Raw genomic sequence first — 23,850 nt, forward strand, 5'->3', positions numbered from 1 at the left:
AACAACTAAAAAGCTAAAGAAAAAAATTCTGAAAGCAGCCAGGGGAGGAGAACAACTCAGTGACGGTGGGCTTCTCCGCATAGACCACGGAGGCTGGCGAGGGCCCCGGGCTCTCACGCTGAAAGGAAAGGGCCATGAGGCAGAACCCTACATCCAGGGAGGAAGGGCACGGAGGCGCTCCCGAGAATGAGTCTCCAGCAGCCCAGCCCTTGGAAAGCATCTCAAGGAAGTTCTCTGGGCCGAAATGAAATGAGAAAGAAGGAACCCTGGACTGCTGAGAAGCAAGATGCTGGAAGCAAAAATGCGAGTGAACGCAACAGACACGCATTCTACTCCCGAGTTTTCTGAATTGTCTAGAATGGCTGAAGTAAAAGCTACGGCACTCTGATGTGAATTGTATGTTTAAGAAATATTTAAGGGGCTGGCGGAGTGGTGTAGTGGGTGAAGCTGCCGTCTGCAACACCAGCATCCCATATGGGCAACTGGTTTGTGTCTCGGCTGCTCCAGTTCTGATCCAGTTCCCTATGGTGGCCTGGAAAAGCAATAGAGGATGGTCCAAGTGCTTGGGCCCCTGACCCATATGGGAGATCTGAAAGAAGCTCCTGGCTCCTGGCTTCAGCCTGGCTGGCCCAGCCCTGGTCATTGCAGCCTTCTGGGGAGCGAATCAGTGGATGGAAGATCTCTCTCTCTCTCTCTCTCTGTCTCTCCCTCTCTCTGACTTTCAAATAAATAAATAAATTTTAAAAAGGGAAAAAAGAAATATTTAAAACATTTATTTGAAAGGCAGAATTATATAGAAAGAGAGGGGGGAAAGACAGAGAGAGAGAGAGAGAGAGAGAGAGAGAATCTTCTATCCATTGGTTCACTCCCTAAATGGCAACAACAGCCAGGGCTGGGCCAGGCCAAAGCCAGGATCCAGAAGATTTATGATTTATCCATGTCTCCCACATGGGTGCAGGGACCCAAGGACTTGGGCCTCTTCTGCTACCTTCCTGGGTGCATTAGCAGGGATCCAGGTCAGAAGTAGAACAGCTGGGACTTGAACTGGAGCCCATATGGAATGCCAGCATGGCAGGCAGCAATTTTTTTTATTTTTATTTTTATTTTATTTATTTATTTATTTATTTTTGACAGGCAGAGTGGACAGTGAGAGAGAGAGACAGAGAGAAAGGTCTTCCTTTGCCGTTGGTTCACCCTCCAATGGCCGCCACGGCCGGCGCGCTGCGGCCGGCGCACCGCGCTGATCCGATGGCAGGAGCCAGGAGCCAGGTGCTTTTCCTGGTCTCCCATGGGGTGCAGGGCCCAAGCACTTGGGCCATCCTCCACTGCACTCCCTGGCCACAGCAGAGAGCTGGCCTGGAAGAGGGGCAACCGGGACAGAATCCGGCGCCCCAACCGGGACTAGAACCCGGTGTGCCGGCGCCGCAAGGCAGAGGATTAGCCTAGTGAGCCGCGGCGCTGGCCCGGCAGGCAGCAATTTTACCCATTGCACCACAACGCCAGTTCCAGAAATATTTAAACAATTATACTATCAATGGGAGAGGATGAAGAATTCTAAAGGGAGGTAAGGTTTCTGTCCTTCCCTCAGACTAGCAAATGCTGACAGCAGCAGAATTGATGCTATGTATGTGTATATGTAATGGAATACCCAGAGCAACCACTAAAAATAACCAAACTGTACAGAGACACACTCAAAAACATCATTAATCAAACTCAGAGGAATCAGAAATAGAGAGGACTGACAGGAAATGGCAGACTGAAGTCCTAACAACATAATTTCATATCAATGGCCTAGTAGGGAACAATGGAAAAACAGAGGTTAGCAGAGTGAATTAGAAAAACATGACCCGAACACTAACCGATAGAATAAATAAAGGGGAGAGTGATCCAACATGGGAAGTGAGATACTCAGCAGACTCATAGAATGGCAGATGTCCTAAATAGCACTCTGGCCTCAGAATCAGCCCTAAAGGCATTCGGATCTGGCTGAAAAGCCCATGAGAGTATTTCAGGCATGGAAAGCCAAGACACTCTGGCAAAAGATCTCTGTGAGTGAGATCTCAGTGGAAAGAACAGGTCTTCAAAGAAGGAGGTACCTTTCTCTGAAGGGAGGAGAGAACCTCCACTTTGACTATGACCTTGTCTAAACAAGATAAGAATCGGAGAACTCAGAGGGCTTCCATAGCCTTGGAAACTCATGACTGGAGCATAGGGAGATTACTGATGCCATAGACAGGAGTGTCAATTGGTAAAGTCAACAACAGGAGTCACTGTGCACTTACTCCTCATGTAGGATCTCTGTCCTTAATGTGCTGTGCATTGAGATTTAATGCTATAACGAGTACTCAAACAATATATTTCACTTTGTGTTTCTATGGGGGTGCAAACTGTTGAAATCTTTACTTAATGCATACTAAACTGATCCTCTGTAAAAAAAAAAAAAAAAAAAAGAAATTATCAACTCCCAACTTGACTCTCACTGGGATTAAACATGACAATAGGTCTGATCTGATTTCATCATCATTTAAAAAAAATCATCTATTATTTTTCACTTTATGTTTCTGTGTGGGAGCAAACTGTTGAAATCCTTACTTAATGTATACTAAGCTGATCTTCTGTATATTAAGATAATCGAAAATGAATCTTGATGTGAATGGAAGGGGAGAGGGAGTGGGAAAGGGGAGGGTTGTGGGTGGGAGGGACGGTATGGGGGGGAAGCCATGGTAATCCATAATTCGTACTTTGGAAATTTATATTCATTAAATAAAAGTTAAAAAAAAAAAAAAAGAAAAACACAACCAATCACACGCTGTCCACAGAGCAACCGCACTGCTCAGAACACACCTTGGGGCAGGCGCTCCTCTTCAGCAGATGGCGCTGGACACCAACCTCAGAGCAGGGACAGAAACGGACTCAGAAGCGATTAAAGACTTAGACGTCCTGAACTGCAACTGTGAATCTACTAGAAGAAAACATGGGAGAACCTCAATGACGTTGGTGTGGCCAGTGACTTTTTTTTAATCTGACCTAAAAGCACAAGCCACAAAAGCAGAAATAGACAAATGGGGTTACAACCAATTAAAAAGCTTCTACACGGCAAATGAAACAGAGAAGAAAAAAACTGAGGATATGGGAGAAACTATCTGTAAGCCTTACTCTGGGTGTGTGGTTAACATTCAAAACATAGAAGGGACTCCAATAGCTCAACAGGAGGAAAATAAAGCTGGATTTAAAAATGGGTAAAGACTATATAAATAGATATCCCTCAAAGGAAGATATTTGAATGGTGAACAGCATTCATCATTGGGCAAATGGAAATTAACACTGCAGCACGCCTATTAGAATGGCTATTATAAAAACGCTGGAAGATACAAGTGCTGGCAGGGATGTGGAGAAAAGGCATTGCTTGCACACTGTTGGTGAGAATGACTGTTGGAACAGCCATTGCAGAAAACAGTGCAGCGGGGCACAGCACTGTGCTGCCGTGGGCTGGGCCTCCGCCTGTGGCGCCAGAATCGCATATGGGCACCAGTTCTTGTCCCCTCTGATCCTCTTCTGACCCAGCTCTCTACTTACAGTCTGGGAAAGCAGTAGAGGATGGTCCCAGTGCTTGGGTCCGTGCACCTACCTTGGAGACCTGGAAAGCTCCTGGCTCCTGCTTCAGATGGCCCAGCTCTGGCTGTTGTGGCCATCTGGGGAGTGAACCAGCGAATAGAAGACCTTTCTGTCTGTCTCTTCCTCTCTCTGTAATTCTGCCTCTCAAATAAATAAATAAAATCTAAAAAAGGAAAACAGTGTAGTGGTTCCTCAGACAGTTAAGCACAGAATCACCGTGGGAGGCAGTAACTCCACTTCTGGTGTGCGCCCTGCAGAACGGAGCCAGTGTGCTGAAGAGACGCCTGCACGCCCATGTTCACTGCAGCACTATCGACAAAAGCTCAGACTGAATGAACTTGAGTGTGCACCAACGGATAAAGGGATAAGGAAAATGTGTTTACATGCACATAATGGAACATTATTCAGCCATAAAAAGAATGAAATCCTGTCATTTGTAACAACCTGAATGAACCTAGAGGATATTAAGTCTAATAAATGAGGCCCAAATAGATCCACTGCATGATCTCACTTCTATGTGAATCCAACAAAGTCTGATTCACAGAAGCTGCGTGCAGAATGGTGGTTGGCAGGGCCGAGGGCGGGTGGAGAGGAGATGGGGAGGTGTTGGCTAGAGTCCAATGTTTCCATACAGAACATCCTGCACAACACAGTGACTACTGTGACAGCATCACCAAAATACGAAACACTGAGATGATGAGTACTCAGCGGACTGAACCACTGCATGCAGCCTCTCCCCGCCCCCACACAAACAGAACTCAGCAGCATAAAAAGAATGCAACATTTTAATCGTCTTTCCAGTATTTAAAACTCGATCACTGTAATCTACTATTCTACACTACAGAAGAAAAACTGTGCGGTCCTCTTCAGCACGGGCAGAAAAGCATTTAACACAACTCAATACCTATTCATGATTTAAAAAAACTGAACATAAAAAAACCTCGGGGGCCAGTGTGAGGCACAGAGGGTTAAGTCGTCACCCATATGGGTGCCCCAGAGTGACTGGTTGGTGCCCCAGCTGCGGCACTTCTGATCTGCTTCCCTGCTAATAAGCCTAGGAAAGCAGCAGAGGGTGCTCAAGTGCTTGGACCCCTGTGTCCAAGTGGGAGACCCAGATGAAGCTCCTGGCTTCTGGGTTTGGCCTAGTCCAGTCCTAGCCATTGTGGCCATGTGGGGAGTGAACTAGCTGGTAGAAGATCTCTCTCTCTCTCTGCCTCTCCCTCTCTCTAACACTGCCTTTTAAATAAATAAATAAATCTTTAAAAAAAAAAAAGATAGTAAAGAAAACCACTCTCTGTGGCCCCACTGGACACCGTCCCATGGCATTCTTTCCTGGAACACGTGGCTGAGGCAAGTCGGTTTCAGAACCACGTGGACCATTCCCCTTCTGAAACGCTTGTGTCCCTTTCCCCTCCTTGTAAGTCAGTCCGGGAACAAGGCTCTGGCCGAGTGCCCCAGGCCTCATCTGCCCCTCAGTCAGCTCCTCACTCCACCCACCCATCGCCTCAGGGCCTGTTGGAGAGCCCCTGACCCTACTTGGTCCTACTACAATCATCTAATGCCCTCCCCAAACCCCTGCCCAAGTGAGGGCAGAGGGCACACTCTGTCTTGGTGTTGCTGTAACAAAACTTCCCAGGCTGGCCTGTCATAAATAAGTGAGGCTTTTTGGCTCATGGGCCTGGTGGCTGGAGGCTCCACACAACATGGCACTGGTCCCCAGTTGCATCACAGCGCAGTACAGAAACAGAAAGGGAACTGGCTGCATGCACAAGGGGTCACATGTGTGGGGTGTCCTTATTTTACAATATCCTGCTTCTGTGAGAACTTGCTCTCTCTGTGGGATCTGTGTCAGTCCCTGTCAAGGGCAGGCAGCAGGCCCCTCATGTCCTATCTCGTAACAGTCCTACCACCTCAACAAAGCCACACTGGGACCAAGCCACCAGCACAGGGACCTCTGGGATACAAACCACATCCACACCGCAGCAGCCTCCTCCACGCGCCACTGAATGCATCACTCTTAGCAGCACTCCTGGCCCTCAAGAGGAGGCTCAGCACATGGATAAGCATTAGACAAATACACAGTGAGCACTGAGTCCAGCCCAGTGTCCTTACAGAGCACTATGAAGTCAGAACTCAGTAATTTCTAAACATGATTCTCATGAATGTTTGACATTATACAGTCAGCGCTCCACACCAGAGGCTTGTGCACCTGCAGTTAACCAACAACATCCTCAAAATATTTAGAAGAGAAATTCCAGAAGCCTCCACAAAGCAAAAGATGAATGTGCCACACCTGCAACACAATGCCGAACCCACTGGAATTAAGCGGCTTGTGGCACCCCCGTGCAGTCCTGCCGCTGCACACACACAGCTCTGCACACGTGCTCCCCTCACGTGTGGCTTGTGTTCTGCTTGCTTGGGCCTGTGATAGCTGTGACTGCACTGAACACATACAGGCATTTTTTCTTGCCATTATTTCCTAGACAGTACAGTGTGACAACCACTGACATAGCATTTACATTATGTCAGGTACTATAAGTGATCCAGATACGATCTAATGTGCGCATGAGAGGATGTGCGTAGGCCACATGCGAAGACTTGTCTTAGGCCATTTTCTCAAGGGTCTTGAGCACCTGTGGACTGTGTTGTCTGTGGGGTCCTGGGACCAACCCCCCCAGATATCATGAGGCAACAGTGTTTCCATCTCCCCAGCCCACTCACCTGTCCAGTCATCACTGAGGACCTGCTAACTAGGAGCTGCTGTGTGCTGGACTCACAATGCAGGAGTCAGAGACCCAGAAGGGGGGGCTGCGCATGGCCATTGGCAGGTCCAGGACCCTGTGTTCCATGGCCACCATCCACTGAGGCCCAGGCTGGTTCCCAGCCAGCCAGGGAGGGATCTGCAGTCAGCGCAGTTGACAACAAACTTGCAAGTCCACCAGTCACCAAAAGAGGGCAGAGTGGACACATGTATAAAAGAATGCACCTGATTAATGCCAAAAAAAAAAAAAAAAAAAGAAAGAAATAAAATAAATAAAAGAAAAAAAATACCATGAAAACAGAATGAAGTTCCTACACAGTAAGGCAAAAACACATAAAGAAGTGCCACAATCTTTAAAGTTCTTAGAGAATGTAACTGTTTTGTCTTGCTCTTCCAGAGGCTTAGCCCAGTCCCTCGTCTCATGGCCTCTGGCCTTTCTTCATTCTCTCTGGTTTCTGCTGGTCTGGGCTCCTTCCCCTTCTCTGCCCCTTCGCCTCGCTCCTTCTTCCCTTTCTTCAGGTGGACGCTGAGGTCACTGTTTGGAGACCTTTCTTATTTTCTCTTTCAGATTTATTTACTTACTTGTTTTGAAAGGCAGAGCATAGGATATGGAGGGTGGAGCCAGGGGAGGGAGGACACACACACACACACACACACACATCTGCTGTTTAACTCTCTAAATGTCCTGCAAGATCCAGGGCTGGGCCAGGCCAACGCCAGGAGTCCGGAACTCCATCCTGGTCTCTCATACTGGTGGCAGGGGCCCAAGCGCGTCTCAGGCATAGCAGCAGGAAGCTGGATCTGAAGGGGAGCAGCTGGGACTCAAATCTGCCCTCCAATGTGGGATGTCGGCGTTGTGGGCCCCATCTTTCTTTTCTGAAGGAAGTATTTCATGTGACCAGACCCCTGATTCACTCATATCCTACAAATTCTGGTACATTCTTTCTCTATATCATCTCTCGGTTCAAACTACTTTGTAATTTCCTTTCAGTTTCGTCTTTGACCACCATGCATTGTTTAGAGGGTGTATTTTGATTTGCAACCCCTTATCATTTTCGCATTACCTTTGGTTACCAATTTATAGTTTAATTCTGCTCTTGTCAGAAAATATACTTTGAATGATTTCAATTATATTACACTTGTCTGGCTTTTACTTCTTTACATGGAACGTGGTATACTTTGGTGACTCCCAAGTGCACATAGGTGACATGTGTTGTGTTGTCTGCCGTCCCAAGGGCTCTGAGGCCCGCCTCTTACTCTCCAGCTTGCACTGTCTATACTGACTGGTCTGTCTTCAGGTTCTCTGGCTGTCCTATTGTTACTGAGAGCACACAGTACATGGTTTCCTTTTGGTCAGTCCATTTTCCAGTTCCAAAATTTACACTAAAAATATTTTGTTTTCCCACTCCTGTTCTAGGGGGTGGTGACAGCAGCTGCTCTAGGCGTCCATCTGACTATTACACCATGTAGGTCACTGCGGGGTGGCCCCTGTTGATTCTTCTCCCTCTGGGGAGGTTGGGATGTCTTGGGTCTCCAGATGTTGAACGTGGACAATGGACTGTCCCCAGGACATTCTGAATATTATTCTGACAGTAATTATTGCCTAAATCTCATATAAAATGCTATTTTTATTGTATCAGGCAACAGTTACATTTAGTTGGTTCCAAAGCCTTCTGATCTGAAGCCCCAGTGTTGCTTCAGTTGGAGAGCTTCTGTGGTAATATCTGTCCCGGGTGTGCCAGCCAGTGTCCAGATGAGCCTGAGGGTTGCTGCATGCAGCCCTCCACTGGCCGTGCCCCGTAGTTCACACACACACTGTGAGGTCACTTTCACAAGTGCTCTCTCCTCTGCTTTTTCTCCAGTGCTTTCTGGCATCCAGGGGCTCTTCTTCTGGCTTGTCCTTGGTAGGAACCAGGGCCTCGTTCTGTCACCACGCCACACACTTCCTCTACTGTGCTGCCTCCAGAACCAGCTGGGAGAGGGCAGAGCCAGAGAGCAGTAGCACGAGGACCCCGTGCTCTGGGCTCCGTTCCACGGGATGGAGAGGCAGCTTCTCCATCCGTGCTTCAGGCCTGCCTGGTTGCTACCATCTGCAACGCCCCCACAAGAGCGCCTGGGGGCTGGGGTGAGACAGAACTTAAAAAAGAGAACTAAAGCCAGCTGGCAGCTGTCCCTCTCTGTCTGGAAACATGGATGCCAACAAAGTCCTTCTCTCAGACTCATGCGTCTGTACAGCACGCCCTTTCACTCTGTCTTTGAGTCCAGGCTAAGGGACAGTGGTCAGGAATGGACTCTCCTGGCTGGGACTGCGTCTGCTCGCTACAGCTGCCTTCTCAGAGTCCATATCTGTGCCTAAGTTCCAGCTGTGACTCTGAGAGGGACAAAGTGGTAGACGCTCACCACATTCTGATCAGAACAGAAACTTCACTTAAGTTTTTCTGTTGACGAAACTGGGGAAATCTGTTTATAACCAGTACCACTGTATCGAAATTCATCCTTTTTTAAAGAATATTATTCCAATCAACAAAATGCAGTAAAACAAACACTGTCATGGCAAGGACTGGCGAGAGCTAAGCAGCCACAGCAGTCCCGTGCACATGTCCACATGCGCTTACACGCACGAAACCACTCGGTCCTCATGTACCAGGGGCCAGTGTGTCCCTACTCTATACGTGGGAGTCAGCTGCTGCAACCAGGCCATGACACGGACTCCAGCCAAACCCACGCTGTGACCACTGCAGCACTAAAGCACACTGTACTTTCATGCCAGACAGAAACAAAAGGAAACGGCGTCTGCTTCCGATTTTAAGAGCGCCTGAGCAGGAAGTCTTTTTCCTGGGAGGAGGCAAACACACTAGCTGCAGTCACAGCCAGCAGACACACTCCCTGGGCTCCCTCCAGCAGGACAGGCAGCACAAGTCCTGCCAACACACGGCACCTGTGGCCACGCAGCTGGGTCAAGGCCGACGGTTCTGGCCATGGCCTCATTAGCTGTGCTCTGTCCAGAGCTGCACTGAGGACCTCAGCTGTCTGGATGGGACCAGAGGGCGGAGAGCTCAGCCTTGACGCATCGTGTTTAACAGCTCGGTGCCTGCATCAGGCGCACGGGGCCAGGGCAGCAGAAATGCCAGGGCTGATTAGCTGCTCCACTCCCCCGGAGAGATACAGAGCACACACATGTCCTCAAGGCCACCCAGGGAAGGGAAGAGCTCTGTAATTTAATGTCTTGCCAGCCACAGTTAGCATTACAAAGACATCCGGGCTTATCCAGCCCTGATTTCAGTGAGCATTCTGCACAGCACGCTCCCCTGTCACTCAAGTGTCAAGACAGACAAAGAGTGATGGGGCCGGTGCCTGTGACCTCTCCCCTCCCCTCCCTGCTCTGGAGGCTGCGGCACGTGCCTGGGACCTGCCAAGCTTCTCTCTCTCTGTGCTGGTCCAGGCTTCCCTCCTTGCTGCTTTGTCTCAGTCCTAGCTCTGGGGAAGAGTGCCCAGGGTTCTAGCATGCAATCATGACAGAATGTACCTCTTAGAAATGTCCAAACTACTTCAACTACAGTCACACACCACACAACGATGGACTGCAGATACACGATGGAGGTCCCTTATGATGGTAACAGAGTGGACAAACTCCCAGGGCCTAGTGGCGCTGTAGCTGTGGTTCTGCCCCAGCTCCACAGACGACTCGTGTTTGTGCAATGCCAGTGTGAACAGATGCACTTTACTGCTGACCCCACAAAGCACAGCCAAACAACTGTGCATACTACCTAACACTTGATAACCAAGGGCCTCATCAGCTTTTTTTTTTAATTATTATTTGACAGTCAGAGTTAGATAGTGAGAGAGAGACAGAGAGAAAGGTCTTCCTTTTTGCCGTTGGTTCACCCTCCAATGGCCGCCGCGGCCGGCGCACTGTGCTGATCCGAAGCCAGGAGCCAGGTGCTTCTCCTGGTCTCCCATGTGGGTGCAGGGCCCAAGCACTTGGGCATCCTCCACTGCAGTCCCGGGCCACAGCAGAGAGCTGGCCTGGAAGAGGGGCAACCAGGACAGAATCCAGCGCCCCGACCGGGACCAGAACCTGGGGTGCCGACGCCGCAGGTGGAGGATTAGCCTATTGAGCCACGGCGCCAGCCCCCTCATTAGCTTTTTATCATGAGCGTATATTCCTTCTACTGATACAAATCTAAGTTCACTGTGAGACAAGAGGCTGTGCCATGTGGGCAGCAGCCATGCACGAGAGGCGTCCAGTGCCTGGCCTCCCCCATCCAGGCTCAAGAAAGCGCCCTGAGTCTGCACAAGAGAAGTGCCCGGAGCGCACCCCGTCACTGACCAAGTGTGCCCATGCGTATTTCAAGGTGGATAGTACTTCCAAGACAGCGACAGGCGAGGTCCTCCTGAGAGCTAAGTGGAGTCCTGGCTCTGACACAGAGCAGTGCGTGGACCTGCACACTCTGAGGTTGCAGGTGCAGGAGCCTGTCTGCAGGCTTTGCCTGTGCCTGCACATGGCAGCTTCTCCATCTGAGCGCATGTTTTGTCTACCAAAGGCTTCTGCTCACAATGGGAGGCTGACCAAAGCAGAGGCCCCTGTTGGCCCATAAAGAGAATTCAAGAAAGCCTTCCCCGTGCTACTCCTCTTGGCTCAATTGTCCCCAGCACTAGGGACACAGGATGGAGGGACATAGCCATCATGCTCAGGTGGCTCATAGTTGGTGGGGAAATCAGACTGTGGGCTGTGACAGCTGGAAACCTACTTGGTCAAGGTCTCTCTCTTGTCCCTCAGACCCAGCCTCCATAGTTGAAACACCCACAGGTGAAAGTAAGAGTTCAGCTCTCTTGGAAAAAAAGTCAAGGAGAGCTTCCTTGTGTTGGAGGCTCAGTGAGACAGAGGGACAGGCTGGGATGGGCCCAGCCCTGCCTCTGCTCTGGGAGAGCACTCAGGACATGCAGGACAAGGAGGGTCGTCAGCCTGACTGTTGCTAGCAGGTGTCTTGAGGCCAGCAGGGGAGTCAGACACACGTGGAGCCCACCCAGGAGTCCGGCTGACTAACAGACTTGGTGCTTACAGTAGCTTGAGTTTTCTGATGCTGTGTGATTTGACCCAACGCACAGAGCAGTGAAAAGCAATGGCAAGGAGCCCTGCATGTTGACCCCAAGAAGCCACATCTGGAACAACGGCCAAGGCGTGTGGTTGAGGGTCACTGAGGACTCATGTTGAGCCCCGCCCAGCCCACTGGCCAGCAGCGACGAGGCGTGGTTCAGGACGGGCTGCAGGGAAGGCCCTGAGTAGTCAGCAGACTCGCTCCCTGTGGTGCAAGAAAGCGCTGAGTTGGAGATTACCACAGCTGCTCAAGGTTGGTAACCTACTTTGTGACAGGCCTCCCAGGGGCCCCCGTGGAGCTGTGCCTCCTGGCCGTGGCTGTCTGTGTACTCCCACGGCAAACCTGCCTCTGCACACATCACTGAGTGTGCACTCTCCGAATTTCTGGGTCCCCTGTAGGGCTTCTCCTCTGGGGAACTGGAGTGTATACTGAGTGCTTCCCACTGGAAAAGGGAGCACCCCTGCTGATGCGGGAGAGGCCAGCAAGGAGGAGAAAAGCACACAAGCTGTGAGCAGGCACACAAAGCCCAGGACTGCAGAGTGGCAGACGGGATGGGCCAACACGCACAGGAGCTGCGCCCCTCTATGCCAGCCAACATCAGAAGACGAAATTCTAAAAAAGGATACCACTTACAAGAACATTGAGACATTTCAGAGTTAGGACAAATCCAGCAGAAGATGTGTAAATATCTACGGAGAGAACCATGAAACACTATCAAGTGCAACTCAGGAATTAGAAACGTCCACTGCTCCTAGAACTGAACACTCTATAACTAAAGATGCTAACTCTCCCCAGCTGGTCTACCTGACACACGTCTACAGACAGCTGACTTTCAAATGTGTGTGCAAATTCCTCGGGCCAAGAACAGCCTGAGGGACAGGAACGAAGCAAGGAGCTGTTTCCCAGTGAGGCAGACACGGGCGGCTGTGACTCAGTCCTGCGAGGACAGCAGAGCGGAGCCGCGGAATTCGGTGGAAAGGCAGCCACGTGGAGGAGCACAGGATGGTCTCCTCCATGACACTGCCAGGCCCACCGGGCCAGCAGGTGGGAGCAGTGACACATGGGCCCCTGCATCCATGGCTCCTCAAAATCAATTCCAGGGGGACTTTTCCTTCCATGGAAACGGGTCACAGGGACACCTCATGAGAAGCAGTGCAGGAGGGCAGACGGTCTAGACACACAGGCTCTGTCAGGCAGGCTGCAGTGACCAGCCCCACTGGAATGACCACGTCCTGGCACTAGACACCATGAGGGAGGGAGGGAGTGGCCCACCAAGCGGGACATGTGTGCAGCTCAGGTAACCACGGGCTCCTGCCCAGAGAGGCAGGGACATCCTTGACGGGCACCTCCAGAAAGGAATGTCTGCACGGCCGACAGATGCATCAAGAGGCAGTCGGCCTCCTTAGTGGGAAATGCAATTAAAGTCACAGTGCACAGCACCACACACCCACCACCATGGCTAAAACACCACAAAAAAACCAACAGAGACCACCAGAGAGCACAGGGAGCCACTGGAACACCTGTTCCCCACTCGCCTGCATTTCACTGGGCACATCTCTGGGAAAGTAGTTCAGTAGGCCCAATACAGTGGCTCATTCTAACATTCTGAATCGAATCTTAACCAGGAGATCAGCAGTATATATGAAGACAAATACTACTCCATATCTCAATAGAGTTCATGTTCAGAATGGATGGAAAATGTAGTATCAGCAATTCTGTCAATATAATAAATACAAGTCAAAGCCAGTATTATACAATTAATGCTAATACAAAACACGAGTGTTCATGATGTGCCAGGCGAGGAAGGGACTACAAGGTGTCTGGGGACATGACACAGCCACACAGTCAGGCAAGGGGCAGCAGGACTGGAGCCCTGGGGAGCGCTGCAGGTGTGGCTCTTCCCACAGAGGCTGGAAAGGCACGGTGCGCGGTGCGCAGTGTGCAGCCCACAGACCAGTCCCAGGTAAGAGCAAACAGTCAGGACCAGAAGGAAACAGCTTAGGGAAGGTAAAGGCAATTTAAAGAATGAAAGCAGAGCACGGCTGCAGGTCTGCTCCTGCACTGCCCTGGGTGGGCAGAGTGAGCAGAGCTCTGAACTCAGCTTCCATCACACAGAGCCACGGTCCTACCTCAGAGGGCACTTTGAACAAAAACAGCAAGAAAGGGCATTGCCCTGCGGGCACGGAAAGCAAAGGAGCTCTTATTAAATATGACAAAAACTTTTTAAAGAGTTTTATTTGTTTTTATTTATTTGAAGGCAGAGTGACAGAGACTGAGAGAGATCTCCTATCTGTTGGTTCAATCGTCAAATGTCTGCAACAGCCAGGGCTGGGCCAAGGTGAAGTCAGGAGTGTGGACTCCATCTGTGTCTTCCACGTGTGTGCAGGGATCCAAGACTGGAGCCACCACCTGCTGCCTCCCAGGGTGCACACCGGCACTCCATCGTGGGCTGTGGTGACCGAGTGGCAGCTGAACCACTGTGCCACACCTGCCCCAGGAGACTTTGGAGTAAAAATAAAACCCAACTGGTCAAGAAAGAAAGGGCTCTGGCTGATGCCACACTGTGCCAGGAAACCTTGTCCTGAGCAGTGACTTCACCCCTCACACCCGCACCCCCAGTCTTAGGGCTCGTGGACGGCATTGTGCCGGCAACGTCGGAGGCAAGGCCGAGGGGCACCTCCCGCCTGACACGAGCGCACTCTCTGGGGCCCTGCGGCACCCTTCTATCTCAGGACACTGACAAATGGCATCTGTTAGAAGTAAAGCAAAATACTTTCTTAAAAAAAGATAAGCAAAATTAACTAAAACTCTTCAGAATCTTCCCAAATGAAAGAAAGAAATAAAAGAGGAAAGATAAACACAGTAAACATGAGTAAAACTTTAAAGGGAATAAAAATACAAGTAATTCAAGGAAAATACATGATATCAAAAATAGTTCAAAATAGAAAAGATCTATAAGGGTTAAGAAGATACAGAGATGGGGTCAGCACTGTGACATAGTGGGCTAGGCATCCACCTGCGGCACTGGCATCCCATAGGGGTGCCGGTTCATATCTCAGCTCCTCCCCTTCTGATCCAGCTCTCTTCTTATGGTCTGGGGAAGCAGTGGAGGATGGCCAAGTGCCTGGGCCCTTGTACCCACATGGGAGACTCGCATGAAGCTGCTGGCTCCTGACTTGAGATTTGCCCACCTCTGGCCACTAAGGCCATTTGGGGAGTGAGCCAGCAGATGGAAGACCTTTCTCTCTGTCTCTCCTCTGTTAACTTACCTCAGGAAGGAAGGAAGGAAGGAAGGAAGGAAGGAAGGAAGGAAGGAAGGAAGGAAGGAAGGAAGGAAGGAAGGAAGGAAGGAAGGAAGGAAGGAAGGAGAGAGAAAGGAAGGAAGGGAGGAAGGGAGGGAGGGAGGGAGGGAGAGAGAAGGAAAATACTGACATAAAAGCAGAGAACAAAGAATTAAATTAACAAAAATAAATTTAGACAAAAAAAAGCAGAAAAAGAAGGATAAGAAGCGAGAAAAGACTAGAAAATTAAAGTTTAAAGTGTGACTAAGAGCTACAAAAAGTCTGATTAAAAAGCCAAAAATGCCATGAGTCAGCTGTTGAACCTGGCACCTCTGATTTGAATTCTGCCTGTGGGAGGCTGTCACCATGGGCTTGGTGACATGTTCAATGATCCACAAAGATCCAAGCAATGGTGAGGACTGCTGAGGCAGGTGGCACAGATGTGGGGCAGGCCATCCGTCAGCCAGGAATTCCCCAGGCCCACTGCCCTCTAACCCACCCAAATCCCCACACCAGTCTGCAGCAGGTGTGGGTCTGCTGTGGTGCCGGGGCTGAGCACACACGTGCACATACACCATCAGTGTCCTAGAGGCTGCTGCTCCAGTCATCCTGGCACCACCACTCCACACGCTGTGCACCTTGCACAAGCATGCCCTAGGTCGCAGCCGCCTGCAAGGAGTCCACAGGGCCCAGGAGAGGAGCTAAGGCTGACCCCGGGGGCCTGAAGCTCCTGGTGGAGTCCCAGCTTGGCAGACTCAGGAGGAGACTGAGGAAGGGTGGTGGGCACGGTTCTCATACCACTGTGGCCACAGTGATGGTGCTGACCCTGGCCGGATGCTCCGGATTAGAGTTAATCCCCAGCAACAGCAGAATCCCAAAGATCACTGCGACTTTAATCCCCTGATGGCCTGTTAATCCCCAACCTCATAGCCGCCAGCCTCTTTCAATTTATTTCGATTTTTTTTTAAATTACAGCGTATGGGTTGGAGAAAGATACAAATATGTGTGACAAAGACAGCCTCTGTCTTTATGCCTCCTGAAATGCAAACATGGATTTATGGACACACTGCACAGCATAACCAATACAACAAGCCAGCCCTGAACGTCCGAATCCTTGAGCTGGGTCTACTGAACTCTGCCAGAAGAGAGGGGCTGCGCCAGCTTCATCAGATGGGGCACAGCTGTGGTTGTGGAGCTGAAAGACAGGCTTTGGCCAAGCTGTTCCAGGCTGATCCCCCAACCCTGCAGGGCTCCCTGCCAGTACACCTGGGGCAGCAATCCTGACTCAAGTGATGATGGCCACCCTGACCCCTTCCCTGAAGTTCACCTGACCAGGGTCTCTGGTCATGGGGGACTACACATCTGGGACAGTGAGAGTGATTTTGGGGCCTGGTCAGGAGGCAGCCCCAAGAATAGGCTAGCAGGAGTGCCCGCTGCCAGTGCTTCTGCCCCACCTCACCAGCTGTGGACTCATCCATACTCCGCATGCCACTCATGCTCGTGGAATCTAAACCTTTAAAAGTCAAATGCACACATTTAAAAGAATTGCAGAATCCTTTCTGAAACAAAAAAATAACAAAATTAAAAGGCAACACAAATGCCCGCTGCACTCTCCGGCTGGAATTCAGGCCAGCGCCCAGGAATGGGCAGCAAGGAAGCAGGACCCCAGAGGCATGGGCAACCACGCAGCACAGGAGGGGACAATGCAGCCCTGGGCTCCCTGTGTTGCTGGGCCCTCAGCATTTCCAAACACAAAGGCACACCACCTTTCAGTGCACACAAATACTGCACTGTGTGTGTTCTGTTTCGGTTTTAAATTACAGGCATAATCTATAGGCGGTACAACACACAAAGGTGAAGTGTAGAAGTTTGATTTTCACACAGGCAGCCATCATGTGACCTCTGATTTATGACACGGAACATTCCACACCCCAGAGCCTGGCGCCCCTGGCTCATTGCCAGTACCCGCTGCTGCTTGCCTAGCACCACCGCACCTCCTGCGGCTTTGCCAGGTCTCTGTGTCCGGCGTCTCTGACTCAAAGTGCCATGTCTGAGGCTCATTCTCGCTGTTGTATGGAAGGGGGTGGGTCCTTCTTACGATTACTTGTCCTACCGTGGAGGGTTTCACGGCGCACGCATGGTGGCACCTGGTCGGTCTGTTCTACCAATGGCATCAGCGGCTGCCAGGCTGGGGCTGAGGAAAGAAGCTGCTGTGTGAGGGCAGCAGCAGGGCCCCTTGCCGCCTCAGCAGGACTTTCTGTCTTCATTGCAGCCCACTCGGGGGCTGCGGCAGCCAGCCCTCAGCCCTGCTAGCCCGAGGGAAAACCCCTACTGTACACACGTGAAGGTTTGGAGGGACCCCTAGAGCAAGACCTGCCAAGTCAGGGTGGGCTTAACCCGCGGGTGGACGTGGCTAAAACGCCTTCCACACAAAGCTTCACGGCCGCACCTGCCCAGTCAGCTCTCCAGGTGTCTCCTGGATTGCCCACTCCCATTCTGGGTTCCTTAAGAACTGCACATTTGGGGCCAGTGCTGATGTGGCAGGTAAAGCCGCCACCTGAAACACCAGCAGCCCCTACGGGTGCCAGTTTGAGTCTCGGCTGCTCCACTTTTGATCCAGCTCCCTGCTAATGTGCCTGGGAAAGCGACAGAGGATAGCCCAAATCCTTGCACCCCTGCACCCACCTGGGACACCAGGAGGAAGCTCCTGGCTCCTAGCTGTGGTCTGGCCAGTCCTGGCCCTTGTGGCCATTTGGGGAGTGAACCAGTGGCTCTCTTTGTGCCTCGCCTCTCCTTCTCTGTGACTCTTTCAAACAAACAAAGAAATAAGGAAATCAACCTACAGAGAAGGAACAGCACCCTTATCTGCCCGGGTTGCTATGCTCACACTGACTGTTGGCTGTTGCTGCTGTGGCTGCCTTGTCTTATGACTGGCAGTGTGTGCACCGCGCTGGCCTGACATCCCTTGGCTGCAGTGTTTCCTGGCCTGCTGGGGTGTGTGCTTGGCTGGGAACACCCTCCACACCAAAAATATCTATTTTTTAGAATCAACACACATTTTCCACACCTTTAGTCCATTACTCCACCACAAGTACGTGTCTAGTTCATATGAGGTCAAGTTCTAAATTCTGTGGTTTTATTAGATACCTAACTGACCAAACACCACTTACTGAAAAATCTCTGTATTTGTAGTGATTTAAATATTATTACACAAAACAAAGCAAAACCAGCCCAGCACCCCGGGTCTGTTCTCTTCAACTTGGATGCCTGCCCAATTTTTTAAAAAAAATTATTTATTTTTTTGAAAGCCAGAGTTACACAGAGAGGAGAGGCAGAGAGAGAGAGAGAGAGAGAGAGAGCGAGAGCGAGCAAGCAAGTGAAAGCGAGCCTGCCCAGTGTTTTAACGGTTCTTGCTCAAGGGTACCGTCTGTCTATACAGATTTCCTTCCCCTCCTCCTATGCATTTTTCACTGATTTTTAATGATTGTCCCCCCCTCCTGGTGTGGGGGAGCAAGCAGAACAGGAAGGTGAAGTGGGGGCAGGGCAGAGGGGAAGGGAGGCTGCTAGCATCCGCGCAGGGGAGAGGAGGCAGGGGCTGCCACTTCATGACAGGCAGGGAGGCGGGGTCCTCAGCTCCCCTTGGCCGTCCCTCCTTCCTGCCCTGGACTCTGCCCCAGCCAGGTGGCTGCTGCAGTCCCTTCTTTCCTCCTGACCCCCCATCACATGGCCCTGTCTCTCCTGCCCAGCCGCCTGCCCTGAGAACCGGTGAGCGGGACCATGCTTTCCTCAGGGCCCCTTTGTCTCTGGCCGTCCCAGCAGGGGGGCAGACGGGCAAAGGCACAGGCTGAGCAGGCCCCGTCCTGCAGCACACAGGGCTAAACGCAGCATGGAATACGTGGGACGGAAACCTGTCCGCCCCAGTGTGTCTGCTCGTATCCCACCTGCTGGGTCAGCAGACAGCACACACACTCTCCCGGCACAGGTAGGGAGGCCTACTCTAGCGATGGCCCATGGGATCTCATGCCTAGCCCAGCAGGAGCCCCCCATGACCACATACCTGAACTGTTACCCCATGACATCTGCCCCAGGTCCTCAATTGATGTCAGTGTCAAATCCCAGACCATGGGCCCCTCCATAGGCTTTCTGACTCAATGTGTCTAGCGGGGGAGGGGAGTGGGAATTTGCATCTCCAGAAATCCCCAGGTGAATGTGAGAGTGGTGGTCCAGGGAACCACTGACTTGTACTACTTCATTAAAGTAATGCAGCCAATGCTTAGAGAAAAGGAAGCTCACTTCCCCTCCAGCTGACCTGCAGCATCCAGTGGGTCAAGCTAAGCCCCCGATTCTGCCCTCAGATGGCTCTGTCTACACTTGGAGTGCCCCAGACCCGTTGGTCCTGAGTGCCCATGTGGGAGTGCAGGTGTCTTTTCAGATGGCTCTGGCTGTGGGGAGCTCACGAGCCCGCATTGTCCTGAGGCCTCTCCACATGGTGCCACAGGGCTTTATCAGGGCTTAGGGCTGCTCTGAGCAGGGTCCACAACCTCTAACGCACACCACTGATGAGTGCCCAAGGTGTAGGGTAGGAGGGACTTGCAGAAGGCACACTCAGGTCTAATGACACCGGTGGTCCTTCAGTTCTCAGACAAATCAAGGCCCAAAGCAGAGAGGGAAGAATGCAGGGGAATGGCTGCCTTGGGGCCTGGGGAAGAGACAAGCGCTCCAGCCCGGCTCCCGGGCCTGGTCAGCATGTTCTGCTGCTCAGAGATGCAAGGGGACACAGTCTTGCTGCTGCTGCCCTGTACATTTATGGTATCTCTGGGGAACAGCACTGTCTCCTGTAGACACAACCATGGCCTGGCCTGCGTGCGGCTTTGCCTTGAGAGAAAGCTGCACTCGTGTGTCCTACAAGGGCAGTAACTGGGCTGAGGGTGGGCTGTGACCCCAGAATCTGCTGAAAGGAACACACACAGCCAGCGCAAGCGCAGCCTCCTCCCTGCTGCCAGGCGAGGTGACCAAGCAGGCAGGCTGCACCGTGCTGTGGGGATGCACGTTAGGTGGGAAAATGGATTGTTCCGAAACCCACGGCAACATACGTGGGATTTTCTCTAAGCATAAATAACAACAATATGAAAGCATTCAATCTTAACGGAATAACAGAAGAATTTCCTTTCCTCAAGACGGGAGTCGGTTAAGAAGCAGACCTTCAGAAGCACTGTGCGAATCACTCACAGGCTGCGGCTGGTGGGAACTGGGCAGCCCAAGCCGAGAGCGTCACAGGGCGCTGTGTGCCTGGAGAACAAAGGTTCTGCCAAAGGTACACGTGCGAGTCCGTGACATGGAGGTAACCTCCAACCTCGAGCATTCACTTCTGTGAACTTGTCCATGGATATTCTCTGGAGAGCCAGTTGAAACGTAAATGTTAAATACTTTATCTCTGAAAGGCAAAAGCGCTTTTCCTGATAGAACTCAAACAAAACTCCATTCTGACTTTGGTTCTAGAAAACCTTCCTATAAAAATTGTTCCCAAGCAAATACAGATACACATAAGCAGGCAACAGGGCACCAAGGAGCAGATGCGACGCTGACAGGCAAATGGCTCCTTACTTCGCCAAAACACGATCATCAGAAGGGTCCTGAACAAAGAACACTCGGTTCATTTACAGGACAAACAACTAAAGAAATTTTGTTGCTATTTCTAAGCTGCAAAATCCACCTCAATTTCCCTGAGACTATCCGACACTCACGCCCGTGCCTTCCCAGGGATGGGAGATTTCTGTTATTTCTCAGTGTAAGTGTGAGGCTCCCGCAGTGCGTGCTCTCCGCGAGTTCACACTCTGGCTTGCTGCTTGCATCTTACAGGGCTTCGTGCTGCTGGAAGCCGGGGGCTTACCTGCTCACTGCAGAGGTCAGCATCCTCCAGCAAAGGCAGGGATGAACTGTGCCATGAAGGTGAGCAGAATGCCCACGCGTGGGAACTACAGCCCACATCTTACCCAATGCCTCTGACTGACAAACACCATAAAATTGCACGCTTGTCTTTCCACAAACAAGAACATTCCATCGGACAGAAGGTCAAGACTGGGAACCACATTACCACAACAGAGGACCGAGCGTGCACGTCGGCACCTCAGTGTCCAGACCACCGCAGACACAGCAGCTTCCAGTCTGCATCTGGGGAGGGGTACTTGCCTATCCACGGCGGTTCCTCTTGCACTTTTCCTCGATACCCTGCACAGGCGCTAACTCTGCCCCGCACACCCGGGGCTCCGCTCCCAGGCTCCGTCTGTTTCCCTGCAGCCAGTCCCGGCCAGCTGCCTCCTCTGCTGACCAGCTCACCCACGGCCCTCCGAATCCCCTTACCTCAGAACAAAGCAGCTCGGGGAGGTCGGGCAGGATCGGGCTGATGTGGGTATCGGACAGATGGCCACGACGCCTGTTTAGAGAAGATGAAATGCTAAGGGAGAGAAATTAGAGTGACGTTTTGTTCTCAACCAAAGGAGGCCACCCATCCCATTGGCCTGGGGTTGGAAGCCGCGTGACATGGGACCAAGCACATGTGACCTACTTTTCGCCCAGCTCCCCTCATGCCCTTGCAGGGTGCACCCAGCGCTCCAGCACTGTCATTTCAATGTCTCCTTCCCCCAAAGGGCGCCCGCGGAAGCAAGCGTGCCTGAAGGACACACCACAGCTACAAGCCCTGCGAGGGGATGGGGCGGGCGGGGCGAAGCCTCGCTGCCCCGCATGAATCCGAATGCAGCTTCCAGGACCGGAGCCGGCTGTGCTGTTACCGACGTCAGCACGAGGCAGGTCCTGCCCACGGACAGCGGGTTGGCCATGGGCTTGGCTGGCGACGCATTTGCAGGTCTTCACGGAACTGAGGGTGAGGCCACCCTTGCTTAGACAAGCTTAGCTGAAACAACACAGACCAGAAATTCTCTCCTCTCTCAATTGCTTCTTCACCGTAACCGGGTCTAGGTCTAAGGCCCCCACGTATGCCCAGAAATAGAGAAGCACGCAGCATCCTGGGGAGCTGTCCTGCGGTGGGGCAGGATCTGGGTGGCAGACAAAGGACCTGGCCAGGACCCCGTGAGGAGGGGAGGTCGCACACTGGCCCACCACGCAGTGAAAGTCACCCTGCAGCCCTCACACAGAGTCCAATGAGATAACAATGGAGACACCCACACATGGTGATGGCCGCACATGGAGGCAGAGAAGGGCTGTGGCTGTGAAGGGAGGTGTGTTCCATGCGGGCGCCACGGGCTGGTTCTGGTAAGGGCTCACAGAATGCACTGCTGGCTCCTGACAGCAGCCCAGGCACACAGAGAGAACATAACATGGTCCTGCAGCTCTCACAAATCAGTCACATGCAATCCGCTTGTTACAGAAAAAATTAAAACAGCTCAAGTACTGTTCACTATAGGAAAACAGGACATGTAGTAGATGTGCCAAAGTAGCTTACAGCCAGTCACCACCCAGAAGGCCTTCCTTCAGCGATGTGTGTATTCTGAAGTCTACAATCCAGACTTCTGTGTAACAGCTGTGTGATTATACCAAATCACCCATGCTGGTCCTGCTTTATTCCTACCTGGCATTATTTACCAAATATTTTTTCTTTTAAAATATTTTTATTTATTTATTTGAAAGTCAGAGTTACAGAGAGAGAGAGAGAAGAGACAGAGATCTTCCATCTGCTGGTTCACTTCCCCAAATGGCCTCAATGGCCAGGGCTGGGCCAGACTGAAGCCAGGAGCCAGGAGCTTCTTCTTGGTCTTCTACATGGGTGCAGGAGCCCAAGGACTTGGACCATCCTCCACTGCTTTCCCAGGTGCATTAGCAGGGAGCTGGATTGGAAGTGTAGCAGCCAGGACTTGAACTGGGGCCCACATGGGATGCCAGCATGCAGGTGGCTTCACCCACTGTGCACAGTGCTGGCCCCTAAACATTTTCCTGTCTCTGCACCCAGTCTACATGGCAGTGACCAGGCTCCCCCAGCAATGCCAGTCGACACACAGGAGTCCGAGTGCAGCCACCTGCAGCTGAGAGAGTAGCTACTGTGGTCTGAACCCTGCGCTGAAACCCAGGACCCGGCGTGAGGGTGTCAGGAGACGTGGCCTTCAGGACTGAGAAGTCCTGAGAGCTCTGCCGCGGGAGTAGACCAGAGCCACAGAAAAGGCTCAGGGAACCAGCAAGACCTTTGCTGCCCTCTGTTCCCTCCTCCAGTGAGGAACAGGTCCCTCCCCTCTGGACGACGTAGTGTCACGGCACCCCTTGGAGGCAGAGACCAGGCCCTCACGACACCCCGCTGCTGCGCCCTGATCGTACTGCGAGCAGTGAGTTCATGCAGTTTATAACTCACCAGCCTCAGGTACTGCGCTGTAGCAGCAGGAACGGACTAAGGCGCTATCTGTGGGTGGGCCTCTTTTTGTCCCTCTCTTATTTCCTCACAAATACATACCATTTCTGCAAGACTCATAGATGTCTTTGCAGAGACAAGTCAGCCCAGCCAGCAGCTGTCCATTCCGATCCACCCCGGGACTCTGCCATGGGTCAGTCTGGATGCCCTGAGTTCAACGGTCAGAGGCCAGAAAGGGAGAGGAGGGGCCTGTCTACTGACTCCTCACATGGTGTCTTCCTGTTACGGGTGCAGAGCAGCAGCATGGAGCTACCCACGCTTCTCACTGTCACCAAGTCCAGGGCCATTGAGGGCCATGCTCCTTCACACCAGGCCCCCAGAGGAAAACTGGACGCTGATCTTTGGGTCTGGGGGGCGTGGAAGGCAAGCAAGTGGAAATAGCGAGGATGAGTAACTGAGCCCCCGTCACCAGGGAGAGTCGGACGTAGGAGAAACGTGGACCTCCGACCTGTGTACCTGCGGTGGGGAGAGGGAAGGACCCAGTGATGCAGGAGCAGAGGTGGAGAATCCTTGAGGTGGCAACAAAGAGAGAAAGCAAATGCGACTGACCCCAGGGTCGCAGGCGAGCTGTGGAGGAGGAACCCAAGGGTGGGGGCCCACAAAGACGGCCACGCTGGAGTGGTCTATCAGTAAGAGACTGGGTGGGGGGGCGTCCAGGAGCCGGGGACACAGCAGGACATG

The 23,850-nt window shown here is 51.9% G+C and overlaps 1 protein-coding gene across 10 annotated transcripts in view; it reads right to left on the bottom strand.

Moving 5' to 3' along the window:
• The window catches only part of PCBP3 (poly(rC) binding protein 3), a 272,594-nt gene that overhangs the window by 41,951 nt on the left and 206,793 nt on the right, over positions 1-23,850 (bottom strand). Inside the window, exon 4 of one of the 10 annotated variants that reach the window (XM_070071750.1) lies at positions 21,117-21,189. The exons of 8 other annotated variants lie outside the window; for them this stretch is intronic. The gene's annotated coding sequence lies outside the window, so the exon portion shown is untranslated. Of the gene's footprint in view, positions 1-20,945; positions 21,097-21,116; positions 21,190-23,850 lie in introns of those variants that run through there. One more of the 10 variants, XM_070071754.1, reaches the window with a different exon arrangement.

This window comes from Oryctolagus cuniculus, chromosome 4, assembly GCF_964237555.1.
Source record: "Oryctolagus cuniculus chromosome 4, mOryCun1.1, whole genome shotgun sequence".
Lineage (NCBI taxonomy): Eukaryota > Metazoa > Chordata > Mammalia > Lagomorpha > Leporidae > Oryctolagus > Oryctolagus cuniculus.